Consider the following 15,008-nt stretch of genomic DNA (forward strand, 5'->3'; position numbering starts at 1 on the left):
TGCAAAACTTAGCATAATCACATGAAATATATGCGGCATGCACACACCCACGCGGCGATATTCAATATTCGCTTACCTCCAGAGACACTCGGTGGGAATCGCCCTGTTGCAAGAGACACACTTGACCCAGCCAGAATTACACAAGCTCTGCAGACGCTGAGGGGACAGATACATGGCACGGTATATTCAGCGCATGTGAGGGGCACACTAATCTGGGTGAGAGCGGATACTCCATTTGTCTGTGCAGATGTGGTGATAGACCCTGCGGGCAGGAACACCCTAGTACGCGGGACACTCAATGGCCAGGCAATATTGTTGCGATCGATATATGCCCCGAATGTAGATCAGCTGTCATTCCTCACACAGATGTCATCATTGTTGACCCCTCATACCGGGCTCCCCTGGTTACTAGGCGGGGACTTTAACTCAGTACTAGACATACACTTGGACAGATCCTTTCCCCCTCTTCGGAAGACAGCAGCAACTTCGAATGTGCAGACACTTATAGACTGGCTCTCATACTGGGTGCTGTTGGATCTGTGGCGAGTCCTTCATCCCACTGAACGAAAATACTCCTACTACTCTGGGGTACATGATCTACACCTACGCCAAGATAGAATAGTGGGCTCCCACTCCATAGTTCCACTGATGGCGAGATCAGACTACCTATTGTGTAAACACTTCGACCACAACCCTCTGTGGCTCTAACTCAGATGGGACGCTGGTCATCCCCCCATACCCACATGGTGCCTCCAACCAATGGCGCTCGAGGACCCTGAATTTCGTTCCTCTCTGGGACAGCTACCCTTACATATCTCAAACTCAATGAAGGGTCTGCCAGCAGTGCGCAGGTGGAATGGGATGCCCTCAAACTGGCGGTAAGGGGTCATTGTTTGGGGGCTACTTTGAATATACGCAAACAGCTAACAATATCACTGGCTTGACTGGAATCCCAGTTGCTCCAACAAGAAGGGGAGGGAGGAGGAGGCAGACACTCAAGCCACCTGGAAAAGCTATGGGCGCAACATGTGGAGTTACTAGAATGACTGCGGTGCCATATTTATGCAGCTCACATAGCCCACACACATGCCACAGCAGATAGAGCGGGCCACCTGCTCACCTGGCTACTGAAACAGGAGAACAGTTGCACACCAATTGGAGCCATACGCACACCAGAAGGGGTCCCTAGTCTACACACAGCGGGAGATTCCCAAGGTGATGACAGCCCACTATGCGCAGCTATACCAATCTAAGAGACGTTGCTCAGCCCAAGATCTAGCAAGATTTTTGGAGTCTGTCCAGCTGCCCACAGTGAAAGAGTCCTACCAAGAGGTACTATATAGCCCCATTACCTTGGAGGAAATTAGAGAGGCGATCGGTCCATGGCATCCGGGAAAACACCGGGGTGGGACGACCTAGTGGCAGAGTTTTACAAGGCATATTGTGAGCTTCTGGTGCAGAACCTCAACACACTCTATAATACAGCCCTAGATGAGGGCACACTGCCCCTCTCTATGCGAGAGGCCTACCTAATATCTCTGCTAAAACCAGATAGAGACCCTTATGTTCCGGGATCTTATAGACCCCTGGCGCTCCTAAACACAGACTCTCCAAAATACTGGCTGAACGGCTGGCACTAGTAGTCCCTGAACTGGTCCACGGAAACCAAAATGGATTTGTACCAAAACGAAGCACGTCATTGAATCTGCGACAGTTTTTCCGGGTGGCGTCGGATGGTGTGCGGATGTGGCCTAGAGCAGGATGCCTGGTATTGGACCTGGAGAAAGCATTTGACTGTTTGGAACGGAGCTACGTCTCGGCGATGCTGCAGCATTATGACCTCGGCCTGGAGTTCTTGCAAATGGTTGACCGGCTATACAAAAATCCCACAGTTAGGATACGGCTGGGACCTTACGTACCGATTTGCAGGGGTACCAGGCAGGGGTGTCCGCTGTCACCCCTCCTGTTTGCACTAGCGATAGAACCCCTAGCGTCGGCGCTAGGGTTCTATCTCTGGGAGATGGAATACCCCTCGGCGTGCGTTGCACCAGGTATCGATATACGCAGATGACCTACTAGTTTACATGAGGGACGCAGACAACATACCACCCCAGCTGGCGTGTACACTAAATGACTTTGCTGTTATATCAGGGCTCAGAGTAAATGCTAACAAGTCCTGTATTTATGCGTTTGGAGAGGAGGGCCAAGACCCGGGCTATATTCTACACAGTGAAATGGTGCAATGGAGGGAGGACACCTTCAGGTATCTGGGTATCCAGATATACCGCCAACCAGCAGACGTTTTTGATGGGAACCTAGGAAAGGCCCTAACGGCATTCAAATCACAGGTACGCTTCTGGAATACGCTCCCATGAAAGGTCACTGGCAGAGTAGCACTATCCAAGATGGTGATACTCCCCCGTCTCCTGTACTACTTTTCGAACCTGCCTCAAAATGTTCCGGCGACATTTTTTAGCACACTCATTAAATTGCTCAGGGACTTGATCTGGGGGAACACCCAACATAGGTTAGCACTAGCTAAACTATAGCTACCTACTGACCAGGGGGGTCTTGCTGTGCCCTGCTTCGAGCACTACTATCTGGTCGTGCAGCTACAGTGGATAGCCCGCTGGCTAGCGGATAAGGGCCGCGAAGACACGGCGACCACATTACCTTCCCAATCTTAGAGTAATCCACCAGACTCTTCCATCCAGCAAACAAAGCTAGACCTCCGACGCCGCTCCTTATGGCAGTGGCATACTGGTGTTTCCGCCAAACCCTATACCTCACCAGAAGGCTAGTCCCCTATGCCCCGGCAATACCACAAGAGAGTTCCCCAATTGGCCACAGGGAACTCACATCCCTTGCACTCACGGCGTGGCTCGCAGCCGACATACAGACATTGGGGGATTTGTACCAGGATGGCATAATCATGCCATTTGAGTCCCTATTGGAAGACATGGGACTACCACCGGGGCAGTTCTTGAGACACCGGTCCCTGATTGCGGCACTAACTGCTTGATGGGGGGACATGGCCACAGAGCCGAACCAACACCTTACAATACAATACCTTCACGTAATGGGGCGGGACAAGCACTTGATCCGCTGGTTTGCGGCGTCACACCCAACACATGTAGTGATTAGTCTGTATCCACTTTGCCGCAAATGGGAAATGGATCTTGGGAGGTAATGTGCGGACAGAGAATGGGAAAATATCATAAAGAGCCCAGCGAATACCCAGAAACATGCAGTTTTGACAAATCATATTGTTCATAATTCACAGAGCATACCTTATGCCTGAGTTAATTAATAAATACTTCCAGCGTGAGGACGCAACATGTCCCCGCTGTGCCGAAGCAGGAGCTGACCTGATACACATGCTGTGGAGCTTCAGTAGACTACATGACTATTGGCACACAATCAGTGAGCTGCTTCACTCATGCACCGGATGCAACATACCCTTTGAATGGACTGTGTACTTATTGCATCTTTTCCCTAGGGATCCGACTACAAAGGTAACATCCAGGTTCCTAGCCTTGGGAATAGTGGTCGCCAAGCGGCTTCTGACTAAACGGTGGAAAGCACAGGACCCACCACACATACGTGCATGGAGACATTTGCTCTTAGGTTGGGCCAAAGCAGAGGGCATAGCCATCCTACGGGAAGAAACGTTGGGGATACGGAATGAGCCCATAGCGGCCAGGTGGGAGGATCTCCTTCAGACATTACAGCAGACAGGGGAAGGTGACACGGAGGGGCAGTCCGAGAGGAGGAGACGCGGACCTGCTGTGAACACCGAAGAGCCAACTAGTAGACCACTGTAAGACCCTGGCTGCGCACATGCGCCACCTGACACCCTGGGGGGACATAGCTGCGGTCGGTGAGCAAAGTCAAGTTAATGATAAGCTGTGAGATGGCGAGAGAAGGGAGGGAACACTGAGACAATTAGTCATGTATATACCGGTCTAAGCTGCTGTTTTTGGTTTAAGTTGATTTGTCCTTGACCACAACATCTGTTTACAAGCCAATGCTGAGCGTTCTGAAAGGACTCTGTACAATGCATCAATAGAACCATGTAACCCTTCTTTTGTAACCTCTACCCTTGGGGAAATGGACTGCGCGATGAGGGCACATTTGTCCCTGAGAGATTGGTGTCAGAAATGTACATGTTATACTCAAATGCCCGCCGAATGGTAATATTTCCTCAATGCTTGTAGGTGCTCCACCGTATAGATAGTTCTCACCGAAATGTGTTGCCTTTCATATATATGTACAACGGAAATCAATAAAACAGATTTAAACAATAAAATAAAATGTGTAGCTTTTGATGTGGTAGCACAAAATGTTCAACCACTTCAGTAGTTTTCAAGTTATATGAAGGTGCAGACGCAGTGATGGTTTAATGTTGTGCCACTGATAATCAGGAGTTGAATAGGCCTAAACGTTCTGTCTGGAAAACTGATGCGCCCTCTCCCAAAGGACCTGCTGCCATGCCTCTTGGAACTGCATTCGGTGCCAGTGTCTCAGCTAACAGCGGGAGCAGTGATTGTGTCAGAGCAGCAGGACTTGGGACAGACAGCCTCCCAGGTACAGGGCGGCACGACCTATGTGAAGCGGTAATGGAGCCTTTCCCTTCTATTACACGCTTCACCGACTTCCTAGTGAATCTGGGATGAAAGATTCTCTGAAAGCAACCCGAGAAACCGTGAAAAGATTAATCATTTACCTGAAATGATGTTATTTTGCTGGTTGATGCTGCTTGCGCAGACACCAGAAACAATTTTTTTTCTTTCTCTTAACAAAGCTAGCAACATACTTTGCTCAACCTAGCTTGAGCCTTCACAGTGTACAAAAAGATATGTGCTTTGTGTGAATAAAAGGGTTTTTTCCTCGTATATAATATTTTGCAGGTATTTCAAGTGGAACAATAAGGAACCGCGCAGCTTCTGAAGTCTTCCTTATTGTGTGTGATTCAGAATGATAAAGGCATCATAGTGCTTGGTTTGAGTACGAGTGTTTCAGGTTCAAGTCAAAATATGAGGAAAAGTGTTGAAGTCATTATTTTCTCAACTGTACAAAGGGAGAGAAATGGGAACCACAGAGAGGCACCTGCTTGGTCAAGCTGGGTATCTCAGAAACCTCAATAAAACACAACCCAACCTTTCATGTGGCAGCAATTATTTTTCGAGGGCACAGCAGGAAAAAAATACCTTCGTGCCAAAGTTTTTCTATTTTTATCCGATCTTCTCCTAAGTGCTAAAATCCTAGCTGTGTGTGCAAGGCAGGACATCGCTTAAAATAAACGTCCTGGGAAGTAATTCGACTGAAAGGGCTACTAAAGTTGGTGGAAATGCTGCGTTGAGTTTTTTTTTAGTATTTTTGTTCACGACTTGGACAATCTCCTACTGATTTCAAGAAAGTAAAGCTGGCATTCTGTCATGCACAGCACACTGGTAGAGTTTACAGCTTTATCGTGGATTCCCTTAGTCACAGTCCTGTGGGTTCCTCTAGTCAGCGGCGGCCGGCACAGGAAAACACACTGGGGCGGGGAGTAGAACCAGAGATATGCAATTTTACAAATTTTAGTAAAATAGTAAAGAAAAGCACACAGTGCCAACTGTGGGTATCTTGTTGCACCAGACCAGGACAAAGGTACAAGTTCAGGCTGACCGCGATCAATTTAGGCCCACTGAACAAAGTACCTTACATCCTATTGCCTGGTCTATTCAGCACCGCTTTTCAAAACTTTGTGTCATCCAGTATCGGTTCCAAGGAGCTGCTAGATCTACGATGTGAGTTCTTGAGTTGAGTTGCATCGTGCTACATTGGTTCTGATGAAGCTGTGCAGGAAAGGCTTTGCGCAGCTTCAGGTCGAGTTGCGCTGTTTTTGATGAAGCTGGCAGCAAGGCAGCGAGGCTTTGAAGGTTTCGAGCTGCCTGGCATTTTTCTGGATGAAATTTGTAGCTGTGCAGCAAAGCTTTGGCACTTCACATTGCTTTGTTGCTCATTTGATTTAATCCACCTCTGGGCTGGCAACGAACCACTAGGCCCACTTCAAGTTCGACTTCCAAGACTGAGATGGCACTTCTGGGGGGGGGGGCAAGACTCACAGCAAATAGAGTCCAGGTGCTGGGTTCAAGGTGGTTGGAGCCTTTTCTGTCCCTGAGGATCTGATCGGGAGGCCAGCCAACTAACCCTGGAGTAACTCTGGTGATCCGGGATTCAAGATGCAGATCTAGTCCCTTTCACTCAAGCAGTGGGCAGCAGGCAAGAGGGCACAGAGAAGCAGGACAGCAGAGTAGCAGTCCTTTTGGCAACAGAGCAGCACAACACAGCACAAACACCAACATTTTCTGGTGCTAGGAGATTTCAACCTCCATGTGGACAACTCTCTCTGCTCTAAAGCTAACAACCTGCTAGAAACTATGCAGAGCCTTAACTTACGCCAGTTAGTTAAGGGCCCTACACACACTGCTGGGCATACCCTGGATCTTATCTTTGCTAATTTCTCTAATATCTCAGTCCTCCCTTCCCTTCCGCTCACCTGGTCTGATCATCATCTTGTCCCTTTTAACCTAGTGCTAAGTTCGAGACCCACCCCCACTATCCTCAGGAAAGAGCTTGGGAGAAAATGGCACAAAGTCACCTGTGCTACCTTAGACCCCCTATTCAACTTTCAACCAGATCCTCTATCCAGTGATATTGATGGAAACGTTTCTAGACTCAACTCTGAATTGCTACTTGCCATCGACTCCATCGCCCCCCTCAAACTCATCTCCTCTGCTAGGACCCGCCCCTCTGCCCCCTGGTTCTCCACAACCCTCCGTGAGGAAAAAAGCCGATGCAAACTACTTGAACGCAAGTGGCGGCAGAACTACGACCCTGAATCCAAAGCTATCTACAAATCCGCTCTGAAAAAAATTCTTAAACTAAAAAAAGCAACCATGAGAGGCTACTTCTCATTACAAATCTCTAACGCAAAAAACTCCTCAAAAACCCTTTTTAACATTGTCAAAGAATTTGTAAACCCCCCCGCCAGAGCCACGCAGAACCCCTCTAGCCAGGTACTATGCGATGGACTCTCGGACTATTTCCTCGAAAAAATTGACAACATTTGTACCTCATTCCCTGAGGTTCCCCCCCTGTCCCCCCATGTGATCGCTCCGGAATCCGCTTCCTTGCAGTCTTTTAACGAGATGTCTCTTGAGTCCGCTCTCAGGCTATTCACCCAATGCAGATCTGGTTCCCCTTCCGACCCAATCCCTCCCAAGACCATGGGTGACCTAGCCCCGTCACTGGCCAACTCCTTTCTCTCTATCTGGAATGCTTCCCTCCATCATGCCATCTTCCCTACTACGTGGAAGGAAGCTCTACTAGTCCCCATCCTGAAAAAAACGGACGCCGATCCGTCTAAATTTTCCAATTATCGTCCCATCTCCCTCCTCCCCAAACCAGCAAACATTTTGGAAAAAGCCGTACAGCTGCAACCTACAGAGTATCTGGAAGCTAACTCCCTGCTGCACGACTCCCAATCCGGATTTAGAGCAGGTTTCAGCACTGAGACTGCTCTCCTGGAAGTGGCTGAGACTATCCGTGAATGTGTGGATAGGGGCGAGGAGGCCATGCTGGTCCTCCTCGACCTATCCGCCGCTTTTGATACGGTCTCTCACAAAATCCTACTAAACCGTCTAAAGCAGGTCGGAATCGGTGGCTCCGCTCTCGCCTGGATCGAATCTTTCCTCACTGGCAGAACTCAGAAGGTGGTGCTAAGGCCTTTCAAATCTGAGGGTAAACCCCTGCTGTGTGGCGTCCCGCAGGGCTCTGCCCTGAGCCCTCTGTTTTTTAACGTCTATCTCGCACCTTTGGCCCCTGTGGTGGAGTCCTGTGGAGTCAGAGTGGTCTCTTACGCTGATGACACTCAGCTGATATTTTCCTTTAGAGACCACTCAGACTCCACCTTTACCAACTTCCGCCAATGTCTGAACAACATCTGTGACTGGATGACCAACAATCACCTTAGACTGAATGCTGACAAGACAGAAGTCCTGTTTTTTAACCAAAAAACACCTATTTCCCCTAGTCTGTGGTGGCCCACTGCACTTGACCCTGCGCCCACCCCTGTCCAATCAGCACGTAACCTGGGCTTCCAGTTCGATAACTCACTCTCTTGCAAAGCACAAGTCAACAAGGTCACCTCTGCCTGCTTCGCGAAGCTGCGCATGATTAAGAAGATCCTTCCTTATCTTCCCTTGGACGCCCGCCGAACAATCACTCAGGCCCTCATCACTTCTCACCTAGACTACGCTAACAGCTTATATGCCGGTGCTCCTCAATATCTGATCGATCGGCTTCAGATCGTTCAGAATACGGCAGCCAGACTGATCGGAAACATCCCCTACCGTCAGTCGGTTGCCGCCTACCGCAAAGAGCTCCACTGGCTTCCCATTGCAAGCCGCATCCAATTTAAGATCCTAACCCTCGCCTTTCGAGCCATCAACGGCCTCGGACCTGGCTACCTGAAAAAGCGAGTGTCAATTTCTCATTCTGTCAGATCTCTGAGATCTAACAACTTACGCCTCTTGACTACACCTCGCTTCCGTCGATCCAGAATGGGCGGTAGAGGGTTCAGCGTTATCACTGCCAAACTATGGAACTGCCTCCCTCTCGACCTCAGGTTCAGCCCGTCTGAATCCATCTTCCGTGCTAAATTAAAAACCTGGCTGTTCTCCAGACTATGATTCCTGTCTTGCAAGAAGCTGGTCCCTCCCCTCCCTCCCTGTGGTTCTGTTTCTAGCGCCGGGACACCCCTCCGGGGGTAGCTGCGCGCTGTATAAGCTACATAAATAAATAAATAAACAGGTCTTGAGTCTTCCACAGGTCCAGATGTATACTGAAGAGTTGCATCTTAGGATCCACTGTTTATATCCGGTGGCCACTTTGAAGTAGGATATGGTTCTGGAGGTTTCCACCCCCAGAGGTGTTTGGAATTTCCTGCCTCCCTGCATTGACCCCAACTTGTCTGGGGCACAATAGACTGGTGTCAAACCCTTTGTGAGTGTGTGGACAGTGCCTTTGTAATGCGCAAGTGTGGTAGGTGACAGCATCTTCCCCTATCAAGTCAGAGATGTCCCATCCTGTCTACTTTTACTCCTCATTTGTCTCACTGTCTGGGAGGAATATACAAAGACCAACTGCATGCTAAATATGGTCATGTGACCCAGGATACAGGCTGCAGGCACCAAAGGGTTGGGACAAGAAAATGAAAACTTTCTAGAAGTAGCATTTTTAGAATTATGACTTAAAATCCAACTTTACCAATAAAGAGGGCTCTAAATTACAATTCGTTATACAACCAACTCAATTTTCTCAACAATTATTAAATATAATAGGGTAACTGAATGTTATCCTATCGGAGAAGATGGCCTTGCAGTAGTGGGAAACGAATTTAGGAGTTTCTCACTGCCAGGACAGGTCAAACCTAAAAGTACATGTCTAACTTTTTTAATTTCTGCACCCTGCCATGCAAGCTGCGGACGGCCTGTCCTAGGCGTGCCTTACATGTATTAAAAAGGAAGGATTAGGCATGGCAAATACTTACTTTGCCAAGTTAAAATGGCAGTTTGCAAATGCACACGCAGGCTTCAATGGCACATCTGAAACAGGTTTGTCAGGCTGCTTAAGCGAGTGGCTTAAGTAGTGCTGCAGGCATATTAAAGGCCTTTAATTTAAAGGCACATGTAGTACCACTTTTACTAGGGACTTATAAGTAAATAAAAAAAACCGAAATCAGCAAAAATGGAGGAGTAAGGCAAAATGGTTGTGCAAAGACCACCCTAAGACTGACAGTTCTAGACTGACAGTTCTAATGGGGACCCTTTTGATGTGACTAGTCTGTTGCGTCATTCAAATTTTTTTCCCCACCCTCTCTACATTGCATTAAGGGGCAATGTGTCAGTCCATTTCAGCCTTTGGCTAACGTTAGTATGACTTATGACATTCTGCCCTTTCACAAGGAGTATAACCACACTCACAGTCATTTCCTTCAGAGCCAGGGAATACAATTTTTTTTATTATCTCTGCTTTTTTGAGGCCAAAACATGTTTGCGTTTAGCCAGTGTTACAATAGTGGTAGCTTTTTAGATGAATGAGGGCCTGACATCTTCTTGAACAATACATTTTTACAAAACCTATGACAAAACGAAACATGAATTGCCAGAAGACTGGCAACCGATTTCAGACCTATTTACTTCGTCAATGCTTGTTCAAAATTGCACGCTGGTTGTACAGTGTCTAAAATGCAATCTAGTATAAGCTACATCATAATGGATGCATACTTAATTTAAATATGCATGACAATTCAGAATATGGGGCCTAGCAACATAAGAAACAAGCATTGTCAATGCTTTTTGTATGTTAATACTTTGTTTAAGTGATGGGTTAAGGCACTCAATAAGTCATCTGTCTCTCATCTCAGCAATCATGGATCCATTCGTCCATCCACTGACTCATTCTTGCATTCTCCCTCTAACACACCTCCAATAAAACAACACACACATTCTCAACCATAAATAAATGTAAAATAGATTAAAACAATACGAGTAGATAAAAGAAAACATGCTGCATTTAAAACACAACAGGCATACTCTTGCACTAAACATAGCAGTGCGTGTTCATATTGCAGAGGTATTTGAAATAGTCTATTGTTGTTTGAAAGTTCCAGCAAGGTTGCCACATTTAGAACCAACAATGTTCTCCATCCTGGAATGGTAAACAATGATACACTAGGGAGTGGAAGGGTGAGCAACAGTAGCATTTAGAGTGGCCTAGGAAAACTCAAGATCAGTGCAAAATGTCGGAAACGTCACTGACACATGTTGATTTGCTTCTAAAGAAGAAGAGGCCATAGTCCTCTATCAGTGTTCTGACACCAATACTTGGAGTGCAAGTGGGTAGTATGGCAGGGACGACATTGACAAATGGTTTGCCTGCTAAGAAAATGCATTAGGAATGCACAGGGTAGGTCAACAGCACTAGGGCGTCTCATAATAGGAGTTAGTGCTAGTACTGAGAAGGGATTCACCCCTCAATCTAGAATAGGGTATGTCTGGCTCTTACACTCGTATGAAGGCAGCCCTGGTACAGAAGTTTGGTTTCACACTTAAGAAGTAATATGTTACAGAACACGCTGAAAGACACACAACAATCTTGGGGTGATCTTGTAGATGTTTCTTTAAAAGCACTGGAGCCTGGGTAAAGGGCAATAGAGTCACTACTTATGATGGGCTAAATAATCTGATCCTGATGGAGCTAATTCAGAGTTACACCAATATCTAGTTAATTCCAAGTTGTCTAATTTCAGTCAGCTTGGTAAGTTAGCTCGTGTGGGTGAACAGGGTGTCTGAAAAATCTCAGGATAATCACCCTAAGAAATGGGATTCAGCCAACCTCAGGTCCTGGCAGCCTTACCTCCTAATCACACACCAAGACAAGGGAAATGGGGGATTCAGTGGGACCAATCTGTCCCTGGGTGATGCTTATTTTCCTGTTTTGGAAAAATCCTCCTGGTTTTTAATATTGCCCTCACACACTAGATAGTGCCATGCCTTATCATAGGACCACATCAACATCAAGACGCAGACCAACGTCTTTTGATAGAGCAAAAAAATATTTTTTTTCTCAAAAAAACGCAACAATTGAGGGGATTGAATCAAACCCTCTATCCGAATTGGGATTAGGATCCTCTCAACACAAAAACGATCTTTAATACTACCTAGGAGAATGTTCAATTAATCTTTATTCTTAACTTCGCCTGGCAGGGTTAAACTTAAAATCAATATCTTGGGGATATACTGGTGTTAGTATCCGTACCCCCTTGCATTTAGTGTGATTAAATCAACATGTTTCGGCCTTCCCGGAGCCCCTGACATTCTTCAGGATTAGCACCCCTTCTCCTCCTTTGGGCTCCATATTAACCTCCCCTGTGTAAAGTACCTTATTTTTCAGGTATTGATATGGGGATATTTTTCTTTTTTTCGCCTTTGATTTTCCTTCTTATCTTGGGAATATCCTACAAGGGAAATACATTATTGTAGTCATCTCTACTTCCCTTGTTTAAGCAGATCCGTACTTTTTGTCAAAAAAGTCATTTTCTCAAGACATGTTTTCGGTTTAAAAATAAGATTCACTGTCCAATCTTTATTCTACAAATACTCTCACAGTTAAAAACACTTCCAGAACCAATTTCCTTTCACATCTCGCCGAGTGCGAACTCATTGAACTTGTTCTAGCTCATACAGGTTTTAATTAGCTGAGTTCACTTACCCAAGTTTCATTGCATCAGTCCGAAACCAGGGTAGTGATGAGAATGTCGCCCTTAGTCACACACTGTGGCATAATACAACACAGCATTAGATTTCCATTTGTTTATTCTTCTCACATTAGAATTGTTGTAATAAACATTCTGCCTCTACATCTATTTCCTCTGTACTATTTTAGTTCCTCAAACAGTGTGATAACTAGATCACCCTCTCTTGTGTCATCGATTTGACATCTACGCTCACCCCTTCCCCTTTCGAGGGGTCTTGTTATACAGCTTTTCAACTGGGATAACTCCCCATCTGGGTAAACATGCCAACTCCCCAAGGTCGGTCGATGATGTTTCATTCACAAGCAGTATATTTATTTTGATTTCTGGCCCATTTTGTTTCTAGTAACCTCTCTTGATTACAAACATTTTTGATAAATGTGCCCCTTCGTTCTTCGCAAAGGGTTACCTACGCAACCGCTGATGCAGTCGGACTCTAATCTTAGCTCTGCCTTTTAATCCTTTTTTATATTCCTACACCTCCCCAAGTTCGGGTAGAAGTACTAACTATTTCATAGTCGATTTGTCACGTGTCTGCCATCCACTAACCTCCATAGTTGGTCTTCCTCGGGTGCTGGACGCCATCTATTTGGAGTTTATTGACGTGACGCATCATTTCCTGTGCATGTCAATTACGCTCCGTCTAGGGTGTTACTTCCTATCTCCCCTGTCTCAAACTGGCAGCCACGTTGGTTATCCTATTTGTACTCTCTTTCTCAACTTCTCTTGTTTAACATTGCAAGGGGGTATGGATACTAAGAAAGTAGTATATTTATTTATTTATTTGTTTGTTTGTTTGTATAGCGCTAGAATCGACCCCGAAGGGGTATATATTCGTATCTCTGCGCTTAAGCAGACTGTGAGGAGAAGCAGGGGTTCCTAGCAGGTTTAGTAGACATAGAATAAGAAGGTCTTAAGCAATTTTCTGAATTTCAGCTGTTCTGAGCACTGTCTTAGAGAGAGAGGGAGGTCATTCCAGGGGCGAGGGCCAAGGTATGAGAGGGCGTATCCTCCTAACTAGCCTTTCTGACACGAGGTTCCACCAGAAGGTGTTTAACGCTTGAACGGAGAGATCTTGGGGGTGCATATGGTAGGAATTTCTCCGAAAGATAGGAAGGGCCCAAATTCTGCATTGCCTTGTGGATAGTGCAGCAAGTTTTAGATTGAATCCGTTGGCGGATAGGAAGCCAATGCAGCTTTACAAGGAGGGGGAGGGAGGGGGTCCTGGGTGGAACATTCAGAGCCAGCTGTGCTGCAGTGTTCTGAACTACCTTCAGTCTGCTGAGTAAGGTATCATTGGCCGAGATCAGCAAGCCATTAAAATAGTCCAGGCGGCTTAATACCAAAGCCTGGACTAGAGTTTTGTGGGTAGAATCAGGAAGTAAAGGAAAAACTCGACAGAGTAGGCCTATTACATGAAAACAGGAGCCAGCTGTTTGGGCAACATGCTCCTTCAGGTTGAGGGCACGGTCTAGGTGAATGCCCACATTTTAAACTATAAGCTTAGGAGCAGGATGGGAGCCCAAATCAGTTGGCCACCAATCTGGTGTCCATAAGAGGGCGGCCTCTCCAAAGAGAATTACCTCTGTCTTTCCCACATTGCATTGTAAGAAATTATTTACCATCCATTGTGAAATGGCCCTCATCCCATTGAAGGCCAACTGGACTGCAGCCGTAAATTTCTTAAATGGGGAAAGAAGCTGAGTATTGTCAGCCTATGATATGGGAATAAACCCATATGTCCTCAGGAGATTGGCCAAGGGAGCAATATAGATGTTAAACAATGTTGGGCTTAAACTTGAGCCCAAAGGTACTCCCTTGGTCAATTCCATAGGAGCCAAACGATACGAGCCAAGATTAACAATCTGAGAGCGATCAGACAAAAAACTCTTCAGCCATAGTAAGGCTGATTCTCCTATATCCCCAAGATATTCATTTTAACTGTGCCAGGCGAAGTTAAGAACAAAGATTAATTGAACATTCTCCTGGATATTTTTAATCATCGTTTTTGTGTTGAGAGCATCCTGATCCCAGTTGGGAAAGAGGATTTGATTCAATCCCCTTAATTGCTGTGGTTTTTTGAGTATAAAATATTTCCAGCAAAAGACGGTGGTCTGCGTCTTGATGTTGATGCCGCCCTATGATGAAGCATGACACTATCTAGTGTGTGAGGGCAATATTAAAAACCAGGTGGTTTTTCTAAAATTGGGAAATAAGCAGCACTCAGGGAAAGATTCATCCCACAGAATCTCCCCTTTCCCTTTTCTTTATGCAGGTGTAGGTTTAATAGGGAGACTGAAGGGAGAGGTAGAGAATATATCTCCCCTACCAGGAAGGGTGTTGTGTGCTGGGAGCCTTACCTCTAGCATGGTAAAGTACAGGTAATGGCCAATAACAATGGAACCAAGGTAGAGGCTCCGAGTAACACAGGAGACAGCATAACCAGGTTGTGGACTAGATGGGTCTCCCAGAGCACATTATTCTAGATGTCCTCCAAAGGGTAGTCAACTCTGACAACGGAGTGAAATTTCATCTAAGAGCAATGGTCAGCTTTGAGTGGGGAAAGGTTATTGGCCTAAAGAGTTCAGCTGTAAATAGTGCCAATCCAGTGAAATGACTGTTGGGAAGCCACCTAGAAACCTCT

The sequence above is a fragment of the Lissotriton vulgaris genome, chromosome 6 (genome assembly GCF_964263255.1).
Source record: "Lissotriton vulgaris chromosome 6, aLisVul1.2, whole genome shotgun sequence".
In the NCBI taxonomy this organism is placed as follows: domain Eukaryota; kingdom Metazoa; phylum Chordata; class Amphibia; order Caudata; family Salamandridae; genus Lissotriton; species Lissotriton vulgaris.